Raw genomic sequence first — 16,200 nt, 5'->3', positions numbered from 1 at the left:
AATTATTTATTTACAAATTATAAGCTCTGATTATGACAAGTGTGGTATAAAAGCTTTGTTTATTAGAGGAATAATTGGTTAGCTGGAAAATGTTACATCGCGACCATGCTTTTGGACTCCGTTCGAGCCCAAATAGCATACATTTAACCGGCTTTGTTCTGGTTTGCCGGTTGGTCACGAATGTCCACAAATTCAATAATATTTAGGCATTGTTTCTTTTCCTAAATACTCACCGTCTATCCCTCTAATTTCGCAGGTTTATTTTATTGTCATTCACTTTTTATCACTGTTTTATCCCCCCTGTAATCTTTAACATTTTCATAAGTAACTGTAATTTAATTACACATGTTTTCTTAGTAACTGTAACAGATTACAGTTACATTTATTTTGTAATTAAATTCCGTAATTCCGTTACATGTAACTAGTTACTCCCCAACACTGTGAATGAATGATGATGCATTTATATACCGTCACTGTCACTCACAGCCGCTCGCACGTGTTTTGCGCATGAGCCGCACGCAGCCCAAAATTAAATAGCTTAATCGACCATCGATAGCTTTAATCGATTCGATCATCGATTAATCGTCGACATCCCTAGTGCCAATTGATACTGTGAAAAGAGAGAAAGATGGAGAGGTTGTTGTGACACAAACAGTCATAGCAAAAAGAGAGAGCTTGTCCTCTGAGACTTTAACTTGATGTTTGTGTCTTTCTAAGACCGACAGAGGAACTGGACTGGGAAATTAAGAATAAACAGACAAGTGGGAATGCAGAAAGACAGTGGGAGAGATTGACAATAACAGAGGGTAAATAGCAAGTATGGGTGATTGCCACTTGACAGCACTGTAGAGGTAAATATGAAGCCCTCTGCTACTCACAAATCTGCGCACAGTTTGAGATATTAAGATGTCACTGAAGCTCTACAGAAGACATATTTGAGATTACAGGGGTCTTATTCTCAGGCGAATCACATGAGAAGCATTAGACTCCATTTGTTCTGCATTTCATATCACTGCAGTCTAGGAGAAACAGATGATCTTGCTACATATATATCTATACAATGAGTTAGATGTTTACAGGTCTTTTATCCTTGTAATAATTCTTCCTAAAACGTCTCCCTTAGTAGCATGCTTGGGTCTTCTTTTCTAAACATGATCTTTTCCATCCAGGCCGACTGTCCGTGCATTCTCTTTTTGATTTTGTTTGTCATTCAGTTACTCACTTGCTGTCTGTCGTAGACTTATGTTTCCTTCTAAATCCCATCCATCGTTCCCTCTTCATGTGGTCACGGCTCTCTACTCCGCATTGATTGCCGCCACGCTGGATCGAAACCTGATTTTCATCTTTGCTCAGCTCGCTCACATCCACTTCCATCCTGCCCTGCTTGTTTTCATCTGCTCTTGAATAATCACAGCTGACCCCTGCCATATAGCGGTATGTTCTTGCACAAAGTCTATCTATCTATCTATCTATCTGTCTATCTGTCTATCTGTCTGTCTGTCTGTCTGTCTGTTTGTCTCTAAATCAATTTGGAGAGCTCTGATAAATCCTTTCGGTAAACTAAAAGATGTCAAAAAGGAAATTAGTTGTGTGGTCACTTTGGACGACACTTGTGCGCACAAAAGAAGAAAGAAACCCAGCTCATCCACACCCTGATGCTTATTATACAGTACTTCTTTGTTTCTTATTTTACATCTTTTGTTCTGACTTTCTGATTTCCTTTCATATCTGTCTGCCTTATTCAAATGACATCACCCATCTTAAATTTCTGTCTTTTTCTCACTTTCCCTCTAATAATAGTTTCCTCTTCATCTCTTTCTGTTTCTGCCCGTCACATTGGTTGATGAAAGAGCATGTGATGTAAAGTACATGTGTATAGTTGGATGGTTCTTCATCTATGGTCACTTGTGGCCTTGCAAACTTTTTATTTGCATGTCCATGTTCCACAGTCTATATTTTTTTTATTGTGTTTCCTGGAAATTACACTTTAAACATTTTTTGGAATAAAATGGTCAACAGCTTTGCCTCACTAAGCCTCATTTCATATCTGTCATTTTATGTATAATATTATTTATTCAAATATTAATTTAATAATATTAATAAATTAAATATTATTAAATATGTATTTATAAAAAATAATTTTTTTATAATAATTAAAATAAAATAATTTTTTTTACACAATAAATATTGAAATTGGTTTAAAAATAGTTTGACCTCAATGACATTTTAATTGATACTGACCTGTGGTGACATTTAAGAGGTGAAGTAAATTTTTAACAGGGTTGTGTCTGTTAGAGGCAGGCCAGGCAGTATAGCGAATAGTGTAAATTATCTTCCATTTGTTGATATGAACAGGCCGGTTTTGCCACAGAAAATTTAATCTGGCTCTTTACTCTTTTTCATTTGTTACTGCTACTCATCAAGTATTCATTCAGATGAAAGCATCTCTCGTTCTCATCTGCCGTCTAAATTTCAAATCTTTTTATGTTTACTGGCAGACATGATTGTGTGTGCTTTGTACTCTGGAAAAATCATTGCTTATATGCTAAGGATAAAAGAAAAAAAAATCAGTTTTGATGGTCTTTTGCTGTTGACAAATCTTCAGGCCGTAGAATGAAGCATGTCTGTGTGTGCATGATAACAAATTGGGATCGCCTGGAATATTGCGTGCAGTCTGTTTGTTGAAATCTAATCAAATTCAAATTTTTTCCCCTATATCTTTCCCCAGTGGACTTTCACAGAAGATTTGGGTGTTTTGAACGCAGGGTCTTCTCTGGTTGGTTGTGAAGATCTAAGTAAACAAAGCTGTTACTGTGGCATAATTGACCTTTGGATCTGAAAAGTGGCGGCAGAGTCTTACTGAAATAAGAAGCCTCCGGAACCATCCAAAATATCCTATATACAGAGGGGAGTTCAAATTACACCTTGAATGCTGATTTATTAGAGTGAAAAGGTAAGAACTTTTTAAATACCACAAACCTCTTGTAAATATAAAGTGAATAGATGCTATTGCTCCTAAACACCAGATTTAATTATAACAGTGCAAAAGTTAAATCTTGTGATGTTCCTGTGTGTAGCATCTACTGCTCTGCATATCATTCTGCATGTAGTTGCAAATTACAAATTGCTTAATCATTTTAGTCTGAGCTTTGTATTACACAAATCTGCTTAGATAATTAGCTTTTGCAAAGAGGCTTGTATTTTAATGGTTTAGCAGTTATTAATTATATTGGACACCATTGTAAACTACAGCCCACGGATAAGTGGACCATAGCACTGTTGCGAATATTCAGTATCTTTTTAAGTTAAATATGAACAGAAATTTTTGTCAAAATAAATAAATAAAATAAAAAATCAAGGAAAAACCCAAAACACAGCTGGACAGGCAAATCTTGTGGTCTCGCGAATCCAGTTGCTTCGCTCCTGGCGTGAGTTGGCACCGCATGGAGGACGGAACAAAACCTCATCGGAGCCATAAGGGGGTAACGGTAAAATAATACGCTGATCGTAGGCTGCTTTTAAATGAACATTTATTTATTTAAAAAAAATTAGTCTTTGGCCAGATTAGCCTACACTTTCTTAATAGCATAAACATAGGCTTTACTCCCTTCAAACTTTAACTGGAATGTCACTGTTTCTGTCATGGCAACTTCTCGAACAGGCGAATACGCGCGCACACACACACACAAAAATGAAAAATGTTGAGCCCGTCTATCTGCCTATGTACTGTTTTGATCAATAATTTCTAAGAAATAATTAGAAGGTAATTTTATTTTGGGTAATTTAGTAGAGCGTTCCATCTCCATCATGAATAAAAGCAATTAAAAAAAAAAAACAAATGTTATAAAAATCATGCAATTTGCTTGGATAGGAGTACCTTGTATTGACTCGTACCTCTCTCTCTTTGTCATTATCTCTCTATTTGTCAGGCAGTCAGGTGATAACTTTTTGTCTGATGCTCATCACAAACAGATACACACTTACTCAGAAATCGCCAGACAGTCCCTGCTGTTCTCCTGCTGTGATTTGTGTTCCGACTCTGAGGTCCAACCGAGAAAGTCTGCCAGCCAATGGGGGACTGTTACTGTACTTGAGTCTGTGTGTATGTGTGCGTTGGTGTTGAGTGTGTCCGTCACACTTTTAGCACACTGTAGTGAAGTAGTAAAGTAGTTCTCCTTTAATAAAGAGAAAAATGTTAACTTTTTCAGCAATATAACAACCAATAAAAACCGTTGTGTTTCTTGTTCCAGTGACAGGCTGCACAATGGCAATAGAAGCTTAAGTTAAACCAAGAGCAAAAAAAACCTAATATACCTCATATATCCACATTGTAAGTAATGTAGGGATTAACCTACACTGTCATGGCTGCAATAATGGCTTGTATCTGCGTAAAGTGGAGGTAAACATTTAATTTGAGCGAGAACCCAAAATTTGTTCATTTTCTGCTGTGTGTTATAGTGCTTTTTCACATTTGCCCTGATTCACAGTGGTTCCAGAAGGCAGGATTTATTTGCTTGCTTGTCCTTAGCTCCAGTTGCCTCAAACGGTTTTCTTTTGTTTTACAGAGTTTGTAGCTTCTCCTGAGGGCTCAGAAGCAAAGGGCCAGTCATTGTAGGATAGCCGTCAGTCAGTCCACGTTTCAATAACTTGGATTGTTCATGCTGAAAATATATTCACTTAGTCCCTAAGGAATGGGCCAAGATAGAACAGGTGAAAAGAAAAACATTCCAATCAGATTTTTATCCCAACTGAAGGTACACTTACTACAGGGACTGTAGAATAACAAGTGGGCTGAAAACGGAATGGTTGTTGGTTGCTTGCATCTTTGCAAGGGTCGATCAGTGATCGATCACCATTGTGTCTTGCACCAGACTGTGCTGAAGACACCATAGCAATAGATTGTTCAACAACCCTTGTAGGGATGCAAGGAACTTGTAGTTACCAGCCCAGATTTAGCCTGACTTTGTCCTGACCTGTCGGCACAAAATCTGGTTCATATTCAGTCTGTTCTAGCCAAGTATTGGCAAGGGAGACGGTCTGACTGACATGTAAAAGCTACCAAGCTCAATTTGATTTGCTTTCATGTGATTTGATGCCAATAACCTGGTGATCTTTGGCAAATCCAGTAATTAGTTGTTTCTCAAGAAGGACTTGTTGAATCAACTTGGTATCTTGTAAATAAGACTTGGTTTCAAAGCTGACTGATAGAAAAACCTGTGCCTTTAATCACAAAAGTTGCATAAATCCAGCCGATCAGATTAGATCTTGGCAGATCGAGAAAGTCCAGTCCAGTTTTGTCTGCAGTATGCATTAGGCTTGCTGCGATAGTCTGTGTTACTGGTGTTAAACTGCAAAACCGGTTACGTCACTTGCCCACCGTCTTTTTTTTTTCTTTTTTTTTTATAGTAATAAAAATAATTTAGTTCAGTTAGAGAACAGACACTACAATTAAAAACGGAGTGTGCCGAACGACAGTCTCATCACAGATCAGCAGCAGCTGGATGATTTCATTTATCATGTGAGGAAAGCGAGTCGAGCTGACCGACAAGAGGAGTGAGGTGAGAAAGACAAGATGATGGCGGACGATTTAGTTTCGAAACTAAATGCAAAGGTGCCTGTTTGGCAATTGTTAAAAATTAATCAATCCCGTTATTTCTTGTCGCCCCCAAAGTATTCTTAGTTCCCACCACTTATGAATGCATGGGCCCATGGGAAGAGTCACAAACTTCTTCAAAGTTTATTGTTACATCAGTAGATTATATTAGATGCATTGTAAGGGGTGGTGTAGTGGTTTATCCAATAAGAATTATACACTACATAATATAGGAATGTATAAGGAATACATTTGGCAAACAAAGGGTTTTTCTTTCTGCTACCTCTAGATCCAATAGGATATGCATTACATCTGTGCGTTATATAAAATGGGAATATGGGCAGGAAGTTCTGAACATATTAGGAGTACATCTTGCAGAATGTTCCCTTAACTCTGAGCAAAGGACAGACCGAACTCAATAACCTGGGTCTGAGGAGGCCCCCACCATCATCTCACCATTTGAACCCAAGAAGAGATATACGCATATGCGCATTCGTGCATACGTGCATACAGTGAGATGCAGAGAGAGGAGAGACTAAAGAAAGTAGAGAGAGAGAGAACACAGAAGGGAGGAGGGAACACAAACAGGCAAACTCACAGAAATATTCTGGCTGTATTTTTATTCGGTTTGTTAATAAAAGTTCTATGTTTAATATAAGTGAGTTTGTCATTGTACAGTTTCGTTTTTGTCCATTCAAGCAATTGAAGCAGAATTGCCGCTAATTTGAAAGTGAAAGTAAAATGTGCACGGACATTTACAAGCTGTGTACAAAAGTGAAGGAAATCGAGGAAAAGAGGGAAAACTCCAATGAACCCCACCCCCCTGTGATTCACATGTCGATTAACCATTGGGAAAATTTCTTCACCGTCACAACCCTAGTATGCATATTCTGTGATCCTCCCATATAGAGCTGAGACTAACCACTAGGTTACACCATACAAATTTACACTGCATGGTGGACATTGACTACGTTTACATGGACATCAGTAATCTAATTATTTACCTTATTCTAAATAAACCAATATTATGATTATGGTGTTTAGATGAGTTGCTTTTAGAATATTCCTTTCATGTTCCCGGTTTACATGTTATAGTACATAGTGCGATTAATGGCACACGTCATTACGTCCCACGTGACGCCATCCGACGTCCCCTCCGGAATTTCACGTATAAACATATAGTTTGTCTTCGTGATTATGCCATGTACAGTTTTGGGTGTTTCATTTTTAATTTTATGAAAGCTTCAAGTGCAGTTAATTATTTGTACGTGCATACAGACGATGGCGGTGTTGAAGCTCTTTTATTTGCCGACAAACGGTTGAGCACTGCCGTGTGTGCATCCTGTCGCAAAATGTGGCGAAAAGTCCTACACGACGGCAGAAATGTGATTAAGGTGTTTACATGTCAATACTGCACTTCAGTAATGCGACTAAAATAGGAATACTCCACATGGCTTCATTCGATTAGTGTTTACTTCGATTATGACTTTAGCCGGATTAAGGTAATCAAAAATCTCTGTTTACATGGTAGATTCTTAATCAGAGTATTGTCTTAATCGTATTAAAATCGGAGTATTGTTGTCCATGTAAACATACTCATTGTTAAGAACCTTTATCTTCCAGTGAGCATCTCAAAGGACTGAGCAAGATCTAGCTGGTAAAGATTTGGGGTCGTACACCCAGCGACCTGCTGACAGAGACTCTTAGAGAGATTTTATCCATTAGCCCTTTTGGAAAGCACTGTAACTATGAGTGTATGAGTGTCTTCTCTTCACTCTGTATCGTCTCCATCTCCTACCATACACCAGTGCTCCTGTCAAATCTACTTGTCGGCACCCCAGATTGCCTTGGCGACATGTTGCCTCTTGTGCAATGAGGTGCTACTGAGTGTGTGCTGCTGTGTGAGAGACTGCTTGGCAAGTCGAGCGTATGCGTGTGGCTCTGATGGGAACAGCCGATACATGCTAGTTTAATTTTTCGGCAGCTCCAACGTAGATAAGGGGCTTCCGGACAGACTGTTTGGGACTTTGATTGTGTGTACTGGGTTATCCAAGATAAATTCGGGCTTGTATAGTATATTGTGTTAGCGGCCAAATCCTATCCTCTCTCTACTTCTGTCCCGACTCCTTAGGCTCATGGGGGCATTTGTTACCTGGACGTCTTACCGAGGACTTCTTCACCTTGGAGCGATAAAGACCAATTTGACAATCACGATAAAGACTTGCCCAGTTCTTCGAACCGAAACTCCTTTGAGACTTGTTAATGAGAGCAGCGGGTTACTTCTTGTTTGTTTTGTTTGTTGTGTGAGAAACGGAGTCAAGCCCGATGGAGTGGAACCCTGCCAGTCCCGGTAGAATGTTTCCATTGACTGTCATCATCAATCATTGGCTAAGACACCTGTCTGGGGACCAATGAGAGGGAGTTACCGGGCAGAGCTCCACCCAGGGCCCTTAGGATTCCACGCTAAGCTATTCCATCTCTCTCTAATCTATGGTTAGCCAGGACTAGTTGCCAGGTGCTAGTTCCCCTCTCCAGCAACTCAGTCAGGCATGTAGGCAACCCTGTCGTACTCCAACCTCTCTCTTCAATAAACGTCCATCTTACATTTCCCCCCTTCAATCTCGGCTCTCCAGCCAAATGCCTGCACTTCCTCTTTAGTGGGGTCTTCACCTTTTACAGCACCAGAGCTGCTATTGCTCCTCAACATTGGGGTGTGATGGAAAAGGCTGGTGCCAGATCACATCCTCTAAATTGACATCCTCTATTGGTTTCCAGGGATGGGGGAATCTTCTCTGGCTTCTCCACCCCAGTGGCTCATCTGCATTAGCGTCGCGCTAATCTTATTAGCTTCTTGTTATTGAATCCTGCAGGACTTTTAGCCTGCTGCTACATGATGCTGCATATTATACAGTCCTCCCTCCGCTGAGCCGCAGGATACAGAGAACGAGAGAAGAGATGAGACGACAGGAAGCAGGAAGGATGGAAAATTTGACCGGCCCTCCTCTTAAGTTCACATTCAGTGTGATGTATCCTTACCTGTCATGTGCTTGAGCAAATCGCTCACTGTGTGAACGTTTGTGTTTCCTGGCTCAGTATTGCATGCCTTCTATTTTTTTCTCTCCACACTTCAATTGAAGGCTTTTCCTAAATTGTTGCTTTCTCAGGGGAAATGCATCACTCTCTTTCCCTCTTTCTATCTCTCTCTTTTGTCTAAAGAGAATAGGCCAGTGGTTCATAACCTTTTTCCTCGTACGTTTAATAGCCTCCACAATTAAAAACAGCACTTTTTATTAATTGCTAGCTTAGATATGATATGCTTTTGAAACCATGGTAAAAGCATTTGAATTACACACAATTACCTTGCATCCAGTTTGGTTATTATCATATAAACTGACCTTCTTTTTCATCTTTACTAGGAACCCGGTGTCTATATTACTTCGGCAAGGAGTGTTTTATCAGAAATGAGTTTAATGATTGCTAGATATATTCAATTTCTGCCTTGAATCTGTCAGGTCTATTACAACCAGTTCAGTGAATGCCGAGAACTTTATTATTTTGTCCCCTATTTAAACATGTTTTATAATTAATGGCCATTCACAGAGGTCTTATGCATACATGCAGACAATTAAATACAGACATGTCTTGTGTGAACGGCCCTGTCTGAGGCTACAAAAATAGCACAATCTTGTAAACCAGCAATGCAGAAAATCAATCCAGTTCATTCGGTGGTAGCTGTGAGGTTGAATACATCTCAGACATCTGTGGCTTGCATGTGACTCTTGTCCTGCTGTTCTCAGTAATTCTTTTTGGTTGGAGCGAATCAACTCAAAGTGATTAATGACCAGATGAGTCTGAGCTGAAGATACCACTCGACCTCTTGAATTCTGCTTGACTTTGTAAACAGTCGCTGTAAATTACAGCTGTGCTTTTGATGACCACAAGCAGAGACCATATTACCCAGCACTCTGATCCCGGCACTGTCACTTTTATTGAAAGGAAACTGCAGAATTGAAGACTGATGTGGGGTCAGTTGCTCCTCTACCCCATTGTGAAAATCATTAGTAATTGCATAAACTGCTCCCAGAACAGCTTGTTGTAGTCCACAAATTCAGTTTTACACAAAAAAATTAAAGTGTAGGCTACAGGGAAATATTTTTAATACTTTTTTAAAAAATAAATTACTTTTTGGCTTTTGTATGCTGTCATATGAAAATATGGCATAAGTCATATGGAACTTTTATGATTTATGGTTCTCTTTTGTCCATTTTGGAGCTTGGCTATACATCACAAATGACTTTCATTGGATAGAAACAAACAGCTTGGACATTCTGCACAGTATCTCCTTTCGTGTTTCACAAGTTTGAAAACAGGATTATTATAGCTTTATGTTTTATTTTTAATTTGTCCTTTTGAATTTAGTTTTAGATTTTATAATTTTCTATTTTCAGTTTATTTAAATTTCATGTTTTTAGTATTTTTGTGGCTGCTAAATGTAATGCACTAATTGATATTAAAAAATATTATTATTTATTTATTTTTTTTAGTTATTGGTTTTATTTTTCAGTTTAGTTTTTTTTTTTGTACTCTATAATTTAGTTTTAGTTTCAGCTTATAGTTGTTGTTATAGTTTATTATTTAGTTTTGTGGGGGGGGGGGGGCACACCAAAATGAATGTGCTAGCTTGTTTAATTAAATTATTTTTTAACAGCCTTCTGTTTTTCAGAACAGTTTAGTGTTATTCTTATTTAATAATAATAATAAAAAATGTATTTTGTATAGCGCCTTTAAAAATTACTTTCTCAAAGAGTTTTACAACACATGCAAGCACACCAATGAAAATTAAAACACAGTGGCACTTTCATGTTTAATGCAGGCGGGTTTGAGTTTTTTTATTTTTTTATTTTACTATTATTTTATCCATTATCTAATTATTATTTTTTTTTTATGTATATAAAAATCTAAAATTAATATTTGGGCTATTTGGATTTTTTGAGTTTGTTTCAAAGTCATGAAAATGTATTTAAGTTTTCAGTTTAGTTTCAGATTTCCCAGTTGTATTTTAATTTCAGTAAATGACAAGGATCTCATTTTAGTTTTCATTAAAGACAATAGCACTAATTTGTAATAACATAATGAGTAAATAGTGGTGAACTAACCCGTCATTTACACAAGTGGGACATCCATCATCCAATCATCCAATCACAGGCCAGTCATTGGATTTTAGGGGTTAAGTTAGGGTGAGAGGTATTGTTCCAGGAACAATAATGGACGTTGTATTCGGAACATGTGTAAATCATGTTGTGCTGAAGGAATCACGTCATCCTGGACTGTATTAGTATCACTCTATAACTGGCTTTCTCTTGCTTCTGCTAGTTACGACTGGCACACTCACAAGTGTGACTGGCACACCCAAAAGTCCTCGTAATATTTTTCTCAGTATGTGTTTGTTTCTGTCTTTGTCTCTGTGACTAAGAAAGACTATGAAAATATAACAGAAAAGACACAATACTCTCAAAAAACAGGTGCAATAAAGAGGCAAGAACAGGAGGAGATAATGATCACAATGGCGGCACTTCAAAACCATAATGAGACAGACGGTGCTGCACGTTTCTGACTGGCTGCATGCAATAATGCAGCTGTGGAGCGGCATGTTTTTTCTGAGGCGGGGGGTTAAGGGGGCTATTTTCAGGCCGGTTTGTTCAGTCGGTGGGTGGTCCTGGTTTTGACAACACTGATTTTGTTCTCATCAGCTTTCTGGTCACACTGCTGGAATTACAAAAGGGAACAAAAAAAGAAAGAGAAGGTATGAGAGAAAAATATTACAGGAGTGAATGGGAGCGAACGGTAGGGGAGTAAAAGAATGAGTCAGGTGGATGCAAGGTAGTTGAATGGGAGAGGAAATGAGAGGAGGAAAAGACTGATAAAGAGTTGAGAGGGCAGGTGATTAAAATGAAAGGATGGAGGTGAGGAGAAAGGAACAAGGACTGGGGCCATAAAAGCAGGTGAATTTGAATCGACTTGCATTCTCGTGGAGGCTGTTCATGCCAGGCTACCTTGAAAGAACGAACTCGGAAGGATGTCCATATCTATCTATCTATCTATCTAATCTATGTCTCATTCATTCATTCACTCAATAACTCTTTAACTAAATAAATTAAATACATTTCCAATATTTACATTTAGTTTGCATATGTATGTACAGTATGTGTGTGTGAATTGTGTGTGTGTGAATAGAAAAAAATAAAACAGAAGTCAGTCTTGTAAGGCAAGAAGGTAATGTGTTCCAATTTGTTTGTGGACAGGTTTATGTATTATTGTAGGCAGTTACATCCTTGTTCAACTCTCAAGTGTGTAGAAACATGGGCCTGATCTGAGAGAGAGGTAATCACAGGTCTCACGGCGGTTATAATTAGCTTAATTTAAGACCAACCGTCATTATATCCTCACCAATATATAAAATCAAACATAATAAGACCTTTTGCAACCAGACTGTAGCTTGCATTTGGGCTGTAACTTGTTAGCTAACGTCTGAGCCCTTGGCTAGTAACCGAGATGTTTTTCTCTCACTTATGCATTGAAAGTTTGTTAGAAGCACTAGATCTTACGAGATCCGATGATCAAAAGATAGTCTGAAATGTGTGAATTTCTGATATTCTTAATCTCACTTAATGATTATATTTAGAATATAATTATTGTGACTTTTTCTACAAGATCAGAGAATGTGTACAAGAGCGAGCAAGTGACTGAACAGATACTGCATGCATTTAATTATTAACACTTGGCGTTGGGTGGCCGCCTCATCTCGATTATATGATATATGTTTCTTCCGGCTTTCATCAGTTGGTCATTTCAGGGCGGTGAGATTGCGCGCTGATTTCTCATCATTAGTTCCCCTCGGCCCTAACCTCCTCTCTCCCCTCAACTTCTCATCTACTGTGGAAAAAAAAGAAGCTTTTTTTTTCCTCCTCCTCAGGCCTGGGGTGAAGATATGACATCAAATCCTGAGTATCTATAGTAACTGAATTTTAAAAGCATTTTGATGCTTGAAGAAAAAGTATTATTTGATTTTGCTGTTATTCCAAATAAATTATTTTTGTGCAAGCTTGTTTTTTTCCCCCTGCATCACAAAGTTCAATAGAGCTTTATATTTATGTTTTATTCATGAGAATTGTGGCCTAACTTGTAATAAAGTACAGAGAATTCAAACCAAAGGCGAGGTCGTATACAATTATTATTATTATTATTTTTTTTTTTAGTTTTTTTTTCCCCAATATGCTGTCTGGGGGAAAAAAGGGAAAATAAATGCACAACACAATAGCCAAAGACATCATTATGAATGTGTAATCATGGCAGCCCCATTAACCAGTGAGTGAATTACAATCAATGTTTGCCAATATTTACAGTTTTCAACAATTATTTGTAATGATTTTTTCTGTTGTTTTCATTATAAAGCAAAGTTGTTTTGCAGTCTAAATGGTCAACAATAATAATAATAATAATAATAATAGTTGTTGTTGCTAACTGTAGTTTTATTATTATTATTATTATTATTATTATTGATGCAAAATTGTCTTGCAATTCAAATGGTCAATAAGATTAACAGTAGTAGTAGTAATAATAATTAGTTTTTTTTTGTTAAAAGCAAATACTACTACTAATAACAATGGTAGTTTTTATAAGAAAAACAGTAATTATTATTACTATTAATAGCAGCTATTATTATTATTATTTAGGCAAAGTTTTGGAATCTAAATGCTAAATGATCAATAATAATAATAATAATGGTATTATGTTTTATTGTTGTAGTTTATTAAAACATACTAGCAAAAGAAATGCAGTATTAGACTCTGCATATGTTTATCAGACACACAAAAATGTGATATTTTATCTTTATTTAGCTTACACAACTAAATGCTGGTTTGCTGTATACCTAAAATTTCATGTTTTGACACATTTTTATCTATATTTTCACCTTTTTCCATCTTTCCATGATGCCACATGTGTAAATAATGTAAGCCCTGTAAGTAAATAATGCAAAATCTCTATATATTATTGAACTGTATTTTCTTGTTGTTTTTCCTCAAAGGAGTGTTGAACATTTGGCATTGTGAAATACACCCATCACCTCTTTGGCCAAGCCGTCAATAACGCGGAGCGTGTTTGCTTCTTAACTAGAGGGACCAATCGTTACACTGAATAATTAGCATGCGTATCCACGTCTCTCCTCACTCCACAGGGACAGGAAGAAAAGGTGAAAGGTAGGGAAAGAGGCATTAATTGATATACGTTCCGCTCCCTTACGACTTACTTTTATAGGTTATCACCGAACAAACGGCTAATTTAACATTCACAACAAGGGAGGAGTGACCCAACCAACCAATTAATGGCTCTCCGAATGGAGACTTTGGGTAGCTACTAGGAGGATATGGCATATGGACCTGGTCCTGAAGCATCGTGTCTTGAGTGAAAAGCTCCCGAAGGAGGCTTTTTATGAAAAAGGTCGCACGTAATAGGCTGTGTTGTGAGAACCGAGTGTGTGTGTGTGTATCGTGGCGTTTAAGTGTGTATGTGAGTACCTCTGTTGTAAAGTGTGATTGTAGATGATCTTTTGCACCCAGAAAGAAAAGTCTGTTGTTGTCATCCTCACTCAGTAATGGGCACCGGTGGGATCGGCAGACACGAACAAACTGGCAAAAAAAGAAAGATGTACTGTAAGAGAGGAATGAGAGAATAAATTTAAAGAACATGTTTTTGTCATTCGATTGACACTCGAAGTGTCTAAGATAAATTGATGCTCAGCTAAAAAAATGGAATGGAGGAGATGGAGATAAAGAATAGAGTTTGGCAAGGTCCTTGGTAATTACCACCTGGGTCTAGAGCTGTACACGTGGGGCTGGTCTTCCAAAAGCGTTCCCAGTGTGCTCTTCTGCCCCCCTCTTCATTAACGTGGATGGATGGGCAGGGAGCCAGAAGAATGGAGTATTTCAGAAAAGTCAATGAGGTCCAAATGCTTCAATTTCCTTCTTAGGAACAGGCCATGGAGTAAATGCTTAGCTTTGTCCAGTGTTGGAGAAACTGTAACTTATCAAACTATAAGTTACTTGTTGTTTAAAGTTAATACAGTCAAGTTAGCTTTTAAAAGGAGTTAGCTATGCTATGCTTTGCCTCAGTTTATGGCAGCTTACTAAAAACTGATGGACAAATACACATCTCCGTTTGGTAATATTACTTGGGTCAATAGTAGCTAACACCAAACAGCATCAATGACAAAAGTTTGTTTCTTGACTGCTTCTGCAAAATAAATAAATAAATACAATAAAAAAAGACCATTCTTAGGAGACATTTTAGAAGGCTGTTTTTGATTTATTACCTCAGATTGTTTGGCTAATGTTGTTAGCGTAGGATGTAAGAGAGGAATGAGAGAATAAATTTAAAGAACATGTTTTTGTCATTCGATTGACACTCGAAGTGTCTAAGATAAATTGATGCTCAGCTAAAAAAATGGAATGGAGGAGATGGAGATAAAGAATAGAGTTTGGCAAGGTCCTTGGTAATTACCACCTGGGTCTAGAGCTGTACACGTGGGGCTGGTCTTCCAAAAGCGTTCCCAGTGTGCTCTTCTGCCCCCCTCTTCATTAACGTGGATGGATGGGCAGGGAGCCAGAAGAATGGAGTATTTCACAAAAGTCAATGAGGTCCAAATGCTTCAATTTCCTTCTTAGGAACAGGCCATGGAGTAAATGCTTAGCTTTGTCCAGTGTTGGAGAAACTGTAACTTATCAAACTATAAGTTACTTGTTGTTTAAAGTTAATACAGTCAAGTTAGCTTTTAAAAGGAGTTAGCTATGCTATGCTTTGAGTTAGTTTATGGCAGCTTACTAAAAACTGATGGACAAATACACATCTCCGTTTGGTAATATTACTTGGGTCAATAGTAGCTAACACCAAACAGCATCAATGACAAAAGTTTGTTTCTTGACTGCTTCTGCAAAATAAATAAATAAATACAATAAAAAAGACCATTCTTAGGAGACATTTTAGAAGGCTGTTTTTGATTTATTACCTCAGAATGTTTGGCTAATGTTGTTAGCGTAGGATGTTGTGACAGAAACTGTGATATAGCATTTTGTTATTTTCCTCAATAGTAGCTAACACCATGCAAACAGCATAAACTTTTGGTATTGATGTTTCTTGTCTGTTTCCACTAAAACAAACTATTGTTATAGCCAGTTATTGCATTTTAGGAGACATTTAAGGAAAGTCTGTTTGATTATTACCTCAGATTGTTTGGCTAATGTTGTTAGCGTAAGATGTTGTGACTGAAACTGTGATATAGCATTTTGTTATTTTGCTCAATAGTAGCTAACACCAAACATCATAAACTGTTGGCATTGATGTTTCTTGTCTGTTTACTTTAAAACAAGCAGTTGCTAAAGCTATTTATTGCAATTATAGGAGACATTTAAGGAGAGTCTGTTTGATTATTACCTCAGGTTGTTTGGCTAATGCTGTTAGCTCAATACGCTGGGAAAGAAAACTGTGACATAGCACTTTGATACTTTGGTCAATAGCAACAACAAACAGCACAAACTCTTGGCATTAATGTT

General features: G+C 37.6%; 1 long non-coding RNA gene across 1 annotated transcript in view; it reads left to right on the top strand.

Annotated features, from left to right (window-relative positions):
* The window catches only part of LOC107757463 (uncharacterized), a 104,196-nt gene that overhangs the window by 46,514 nt on the left and 41,482 nt on the right, over window positions 1-16,200 (top strand). The window contains exon 2 of the long non-coding RNA XR_001641941.1: window positions 2,729-2,953. This is a non-coding gene — a long non-coding RNA (uncharacterized LOC107757463). The remainder of the gene's footprint in view (window positions 1-2,728; window positions 2,954-16,200) is intronic.

This window comes from Sinocyclocheilus rhinocerous, unplaced genomic scaffold, assembly GCF_001515625.1.
Source record: "Sinocyclocheilus rhinocerous isolate Xijiao unplaced genomic scaffold, SAMN03320098_v1.1 scaffold2578, whole genome shotgun sequence".
NCBI lineage: Eukaryota > Metazoa > Chordata > Actinopteri > Cypriniformes > Cyprinidae > Sinocyclocheilus > Sinocyclocheilus rhinocerous.
Note: the sequence above shows the minus strand (reverse complement) of the source record. Positions and strands in the feature narration are given on the sequence as shown.